A 7,993-nucleotide genomic window follows, 5' to 3' on the forward strand; every position below is an offset into this window, starting at 1 on the left:
CCTGCGGAGGTTGGTTTCCACCCCCAAATCTAACAGTTAACAGTGTCAGAAACAATCCAAAATTAACACTACCAGTTCTGACGTATGTGCAAATCACGTGTTTCAAATGATCAACATGCCCACTATAGGTTTTCCCAGAAAAATAATGATTGAGACACACCTCTAATCACACCTCCAACCACACTCCCTCTCTCTTTATAGTGGTAGTGGGCTCTGCATGATATTTTTTTTAAAATATTATGCAAGGCCCACTACCACTATAGAGAGAGAGTGTGTGGTTGGAGGTGTGGTTGGAGGTGTGCCCCTAGTGGGACTCTTCCCAGAATATCTCCAAAATTAACACGATTAGGTTTAACATGGCACGTGCAAATTAGGATTAACATGGCACGTGCAAATCATGTGCGGGTAAATGGTAACTGGTAAAAACACCCCCATTAAGTTTTGTCAGAACTCTCACCTTCCCACCGATTTATACCTATTATCCTTCTCATACTCTATGTACTGGTTCAACGTGGCCACGCTATAAGTCTAAAGTCAAATACTTAGCAGATCAATGCATGATAGAAGTTTTAAATCTGATGGATTTTCAGAAGAATAAGAAGCTAATAGGCTCGCCATTGTCCTTCCCGACCAAATAAAAAAACTTCCCCAAGTACTTTCTTCCACACCTTTTACCCTTTTTCTTTCTTTTTAGGATTGGAAAATCATTTCTAAAAATTGGCATAAATAGAAGAAATGCAAAATAACTATGTGGCCCCCTACACATAGTATAAACAGAAGTATAAGTAAATTATAGTTTAGGGGAAAGATGAGAGTTCAATATCATATCATATCATATCATATCATACTCTTTTTAAAAGAGGGAGTTGTGGAAAAACTTTTCATGGACTATATTACCTCTATTCTTTTTTATATTATATTATTATCATATACTAACTAAATTAATTATTATTATTATTAATTAATCATATTACACGCCACTTCAATATTGTCTAACTTGACCTTAAAACTTCCAATGTTATTGTAAAAATCTCATATTAATTATGAATAATGCATAATACTATATTAATAGATAATTATGAGTTAATAAATTATTTTGGAAGGAGTAGAAAATATAGAATTGTCCTAAAATTAGACCATGACACTCAGGAAAATTATAAATAGTATTCTTGCGTATATAAGTACAAACATGTAATTTTAGAAAACATTAGGATATTTAAGTGCATTAAGATATAAGTGGAGGTATATAAGTGTAACTTTCGTAAGCTGTAAGGTATTTAAGTTTAATTAAGCCTATAAAGATTTGAAGCCTTTGTTAACCACAAGCAATATATAGTATGTGATCCCTTTAATAAATAATATTTATCGTATAATATGAGACCAAAGGCTTAGCTTATATTTATATAGTACAGAAGATGTGAAAAATTTTAAGCTTCAAATTTTGAATAATCTCAAGATTCCTATTCTTTTTTGATATTATATTCTAATCATAAATTAACTAAATTACTTATTATTATTAATTAATCATATTACATGTCACTTCAATTTTATCTAAATTAGCCCTAAAACTTCCAATGTTATTGTAAAACTCTCATATTAATTATTAATAATGAATAATACTATATTAATAGACAATTGCAAGTTAATAAAATACTTTGGAAGGAGTAGAAAATATATAATTGTCCAAAAATTATACCGTGACACTCACATAAGAAAACTATAAAGAGTATTCTTGCATACATAAGTACAAACATGCAATTTTAGAAAACATTAGGATATTTAAGTGCATTAAGATATAAGTGGTGGTACATGAGTGTAACTTTTGTAAGCTACAAGGTATTTAAGTTTAATTAAGCCTATAAAGATTTGAAGTCATTGTTAACCACAACCAATAGTATGTGATTCCTTTGATAAATAATATTCATTATACAATATGAGGTTAGAGGCTTAGCTTATATTTATATAGTACAAAATATGTAGAAAAATTTAAGCATCATATTTTGAATAAGTCTCAATATTTTGAATTATAAATAAAATTATATAGTTTGCTTAGAATCATAACCCCTTTAAAAGAGGAAGTTGTAGAAAAACTTACTATGGATTATATTACCCCTATCTTTTAAATATTATATTTTAATCCTAACTAAACTAAATTAATTATTATTGTTAATTAATAATATTATATACCACTTCAAGTTTGTCTAACTTGGTCCCTAAAACTTTCAATGTTATTATAAAACTCTCATATTAATTATTAGTAATATCTAATAATATATTAATAGGCAATTGCATGTTAATAAATTATTAATAGAAAAAGTAGAAAATATAGAATTACTATAAAATTGTACCATTATATTCATATAGGAAAATTAAAAATATTCTTCTTGCATATATAGAAGGTACATACATGCAATTTTAAAAAAACTTTATAATATTTAAGTGCAGCAAGATACAAGTGAATGTATGTAATTGAAACTTTTATAAACTGTAAAGTATTTAATTTAATTAAGCCAATAAAGATTTAAAGCCTTTGTTAACCACAATCAAATATTATGTGATCTCTTTAATAAATATTATTCATCATATAATATGACGCCAGAGGGTTACCTTATATTTATATACTAGAGGAGATATGGGAAAAATTAAAGTATCATATGTTGACTAATCTTAAGATTTTGAAATATTTCTGAATTTATATACTTTTCTTGGAAAGCTTTAAAAGAGGCTTTTGAAGGACTACTACAAAGTGTTGGGCATCACATAAATGCTAGATAAATAAAATCCATGGACATTGGATTACAATAATCGGGTGTTAGTTCTCTTGTTTTGATGATGATTTAGAAACACCATTATTGATGCTAATTTCTTGTTGAGTTATATTGTGTAGATTATAATTTATCAAGCAAGTTAGTGCCAAAGTTGGAGGATTGGATGGAACAAAGAGTTACAACGATGATATCCATGGAGGTGGAGGCAATGTGGTGAAGCAAAGCTTTCAAGAGCACAATACAAAAGAGAAGTTTCATCAAAATATGAGCAAATATCAAGACCAAAGAATTGTATTCATATATGAAAGATATTTGCATCTTTTTATTTCTCTCTAGTGCTTAATGCAGACAAGTCATTGAGTTGATAACATTTAAAGCTCATTGGGTTCACACACACACTTTCACAAAAACATTGTTTTTGAACTATTTTGAAAAATGAGTAGTTTTTACAATTGGGAAATGAGTTTTCAAAAATTATTTTTCTAATATGTTCAAAATCATGTTTATAAATATTTTCAAAGTTTTATATTTTTTGGAATTTATTTGATATTTTATTTTGCATTTACAAAGTTAGATTTTCAACTAAATATCAAATTCCTGTATGTACATGTTTTCGGTCGACCGGCCCTTGCCCGTCGGTCGACCGACCAGAGGAGCTGTTTTCATGACCCTGCAAACAGTCACCTTCGGTCGACCGATTTACTTTGCACGATCGACCGATGGCTGAGGGTCAATCGATCGGGACATCATTGTCGGTCGACCGAACCAGTTCTAGATTGTTGATCTGCAACGGTCAAATTGTCGGTCGACCGAACATGACCCATCGGTCGACCGAATCTCCTATAACGATTAGTTTCTATACCAACTAATTTTTTGGGGTTTTGGTACTTGTTTGGGATTTGGGCTATTGTTTGGGGTTCCTATATATATCACATTGCTCTTTTTACTTATGTAATGATTTTAGCAAGAGAAAAATCTCAAGTTTAGTTTTCAATTCTAAGTGTGGATTGTAAGATCTCAAGGGGATATCGTTGTGAAGAAGTTATGGCTTCCAAACCGGGTGTGATAGTGAAGTTACCATCAAGAGAGGTGGTCGGGGACGTAGGTCGAAGGACCAAACTTCGTGAACATATCGTGTGTCTCTATTGGCTAACTATTCTCTAAACTCTTTCTTTATTTGTAGCATTTGCATTTTATTTGGTTGGTGTGTTGCATTGATAATTTTTAATTACACATTTATTGTCATATTACCCTATTCACCCCCTCTAGGGTAATTTTATTTAGTATCAGGACGAGTTCTCTACATATTTTTTAGGTCTAACCACATTAGAGAAAAGATCCAAATGCATTCTACGATGAATGTGCATATGCTTGAAGGTCAATCCACCACTAGACCCCCATTGTTCACCGGCAATAATTTTGCATATTGGAAAGCTAGGATGCGAATTTACTTATGATGCATTGATCTTGACATCCTAGAAATAATAGAGAAGAAATATATTGAGAAGTCTAGTAAAGATATGACCGAGCAAGAAAAACATTTGGCTAACCTAAATGTTAAAGTCATGAATGCTTTGATTTGTAGTCTCACCCCAAATGAGTACAATAGGGTCTCCACATGTGCAACTACATATGAGATTTCGGAAAAACTATGTGTTACTCATGAAGGAAACCCCCAAGTCAAAGAGTCCAAAATTAGTAGCCTCATACATGATTATGAGTTATTTAAGATGCTTCCTAATGAGTCAATTGATGCCATGTTTTCTCGATTTACTAATATAGTTAATGAATTGCATAGCCTTGACAATGTGTTGGAGAACCAATAGAAGAATTACAAAATTCTTCGTTCTTTAACGCTGTCATGGGAGCCCAAAGCTACGACTATCGAGGAAGCAAATGATCTCACAACACTTACACTTGATGATATCATTGGCAAGTTCAAGGTCCATGAGAAGAAGATCAAGGAGAAGGAGGAAGAGCCCTCACGAGCAAATGAAGAGCCTTCCCAAAAGATGAAAACTATTACGCTCAAAGGAGCAATTGATGATTCCTCCTCCTCATATAGTGAAGTAGATGTCTCTAGAGAAGTGGCACACCTCTCTAGAAGGATATCAAGATTAATAAAGATGAATAAAAATTTTAAAAATCATTCTAATAAGTGTTTATGTTTTCTTAAAAGGTTGATGTGGGTACCTAAGGGTTGTCAGGTCTCATGTTATGAACCTACATCTTCTAATTTTGTTTTGATGATTACAAACAATTCCTAATATTGTTTGTCTAGTGTTTATGTTTTCTTATTAGGTATTTTAGACAAACAATATATTGGATGATGGATGGAACTGAGCTTCAACGATCACATCAAATAGAGGTTGGCGGAATAGTGGAATGAAGCCATTGCACATCAAGTCACATTCAAGATCAAGCTTCATCCGCAACCAAGTCAAGCATATTGAAGATCTATCAAGCTTGAGTAAATTATTTTAGGGTTTATACTTTGTGTGTTAATACCTTAAGCTCGATATTATACACACACACACACACACACAATTTAATGGTTTATGTGTTTTATCCATAAAAGTTTTTGTAAACAAATAGATATATAATACTTATTTATTTTCTATGTGGATAAGTTGTTTTGGTTTAGCTATATAGATATGAAGAGATATATATCTTCATTTTTCACATTTATATGCTTCATATTCTATTGAATTTACAAAATATTATGTTTATGGATTGAAGACTTATTTACACTATTTTTATATCTTGTATAAGTCCCAAAATCTATTCTAAAGTGTTTCAAAGTTTTATTTAAGTCATTTTGGCAAAATCAAGTTTTTAACATGTTCATACTTATGTGATTTTGCAAAATGATGAGATTTCACATTTGGAAGATGCTTTTTGAAAACCAGTTTTTATAACATGTGTATTATCATGTCTACAATCATTTTCCAAAGTTTTATAATTTTTAGAATTTGTTTACTATTTTTAAAAGTAGTTTAAAAATCAGGTTTCTGTTCTAAACAGGCTATATACTTATTATCAGTTGACTGGTCAGTCGACTGATGAAATCAGTCAACCGATCAGTCAACTGATGAATGTGCCTGCAATTGCCATTTTGCTCTCTGTTGTATTTTGGTTGACTGACCAGTCGACTGATGAGATCATCAGTCGACTGATAAGATCGTCGGTCGACTGATTAGCTAAAAAAAACCTACAACGGTCAGCTCATCAGTCAACTGATGAAACCCGTCAGTCGACTGATGGCCTGTAACGGCTATATTTCTAGTTTTTGTTTTTTGTCATTTTGCTGGATTTCATTTGAGTTTTGAGTTTTGTTTCTTCATCCTATATATACCCTATACCATTTCACTTCTGAAAATAGTGGAAAAGTTTTAAAATAAGTTTAAAAAGAGTTTTAGTTTGTTTTAAGTGTTTGTTTACAAAATTAGTTTTGTGAAGATGGTTTTACAAGAAGAGGAGATCAATTTCAGTTTGGACTTTCAATCTTCCTATCACTCTCTCTTGTGATTAGAGAAGTGTTTCTAAACTCATATATGCTTTAATTATTATATTTATATTTGCTAGATTTAATTGAGTTTATAATTGATTTTCTTATTGTTTGCACACACAACCATTGAGCTTAACTATTTTCACATATTGTATATTTTGGGTTGTGGTGAGTGTAACATTGAGAGTGAGCTTACACTTAGTTCTCATCTTATATTAGAGAATAAACATTGTATTTGAGCCTAATTGTGAGATACACTTTGTAATACACTTGTACACCGAGAGAAGTGTGTGGTGAGAGATGGGGTCATCCCAAGAGGAGTGGGGTAGGTGGTAATGCCTAGAGGTGGGTTGTAATTCCTAACACTTGAGGGAGACACGGGCTAGAGACCAACACTTAGAGGGTGTTGTAGGCGTCAAAAATTGCCTATAGGTTCCCACAAACAGCTCGAAGCTGAGAGAAGATGATGAACATCACTATCCGAGTCACAGAAGGTTAATTGATGTCGGCGAGCGCATGAAGTAAAGTCGGTGAACTGTCGGAAGCAACGGAATTACAGAATAATGAAGATACGAGCTAATCAGGAGCTATGCGTCACTTTAAAAGAAGAAGCACCCCTCATGTTCCATCTCACCCCTATGCTATTCAACCATGGGAGCTTGTAGATATCCTTGTCGGCTTTCCTCCACACTTTGGATCATGTAATTCCGAGTTCGGATGACGAAGATATGGCGGAAACAGACAGAATGCGCGGAACAATGCTCCAGGCCTCAGTGAGACACCCACGGTTGTCCGCAACCCCGAAAATAGTTTTTAGCAGATTTAAGCTATTTTTCGACCATTAACCATCTGGATTTTTTTAACTGATAAAATATCATCCAAGAACATGGTTAAGTGGTTACAACTGAATATAAGAGTGAATCGATCATTCCTGTCTAAAAACAAGGCTCCTGAAGCCCATAATAGGAGCCAACAGCTTCGCTGCCGAAGCTGTCGTGCCGCAACCAGCGATCAAGATCCTGATGAATGAAGAAGTCGAATATGAGTTCGACCAGTAGAAGTTTGAGGAATACTTGTCCTCCTCCAGATCCACCTCTCCTCATAGATCTAGAAAAGTCCACTGGTCTTCTGACACGAAGACCTAAGAAGATGATCTCCGCATCGTTGCCGCTGCAGTTGTAAATCATGACGTGTCGTCGATATCTGGTGAAGTTCGATCAGCGGATTTGAACTCCTCCTTGACCAAAGAGTCAGTTGCTGAAGGTGCGCTAACGTTGTCAAAGAGGGCATGCCAAAGACAACGTCAACGTCTTGCGCGTCAACTTGTTAAGGCTTTGGAACCAATGGACGGGATCCGCTATGATGTGGATCTGAAATCTAGGTAGCGCCAAGAACAACAACGGCAATCGAGCAACCCCTCCTCCAAAGCAGAAAAGAATGGATGGGTCCGCATCAAAAGGACCCGCTCTACCCTTAAGAAGCGAATCCAGAAGCATCGCGCATTGCTTGCGTACGCCCGAGTCCTTGTGCGGAAAGCACAAGAAATGCAGAAGGAAGAGGTGGTCAGAAAATCACCCAAACAAAAACGAGTTTGGATGCCAAAGGTCAAATCAGCGCCTAAGGCAAAAACAGATGAAGTTACCATTCAACCTTCGTCAACTCCAGATCCCACTCCCCTTGGTAGTGTGGACCTCACCAAATTCAGAGTTTCTCTGAA

Source organism: Asparagus officinalis, chromosome 7, assembly GCF_001876935.1.
Source record: "Asparagus officinalis chromosome 7, Aspof.V1, whole genome shotgun sequence".
In the NCBI taxonomy this organism is placed as follows: domain Eukaryota; kingdom Viridiplantae; phylum Streptophyta; class Magnoliopsida; order Asparagales; family Asparagaceae; genus Asparagus; species Asparagus officinalis.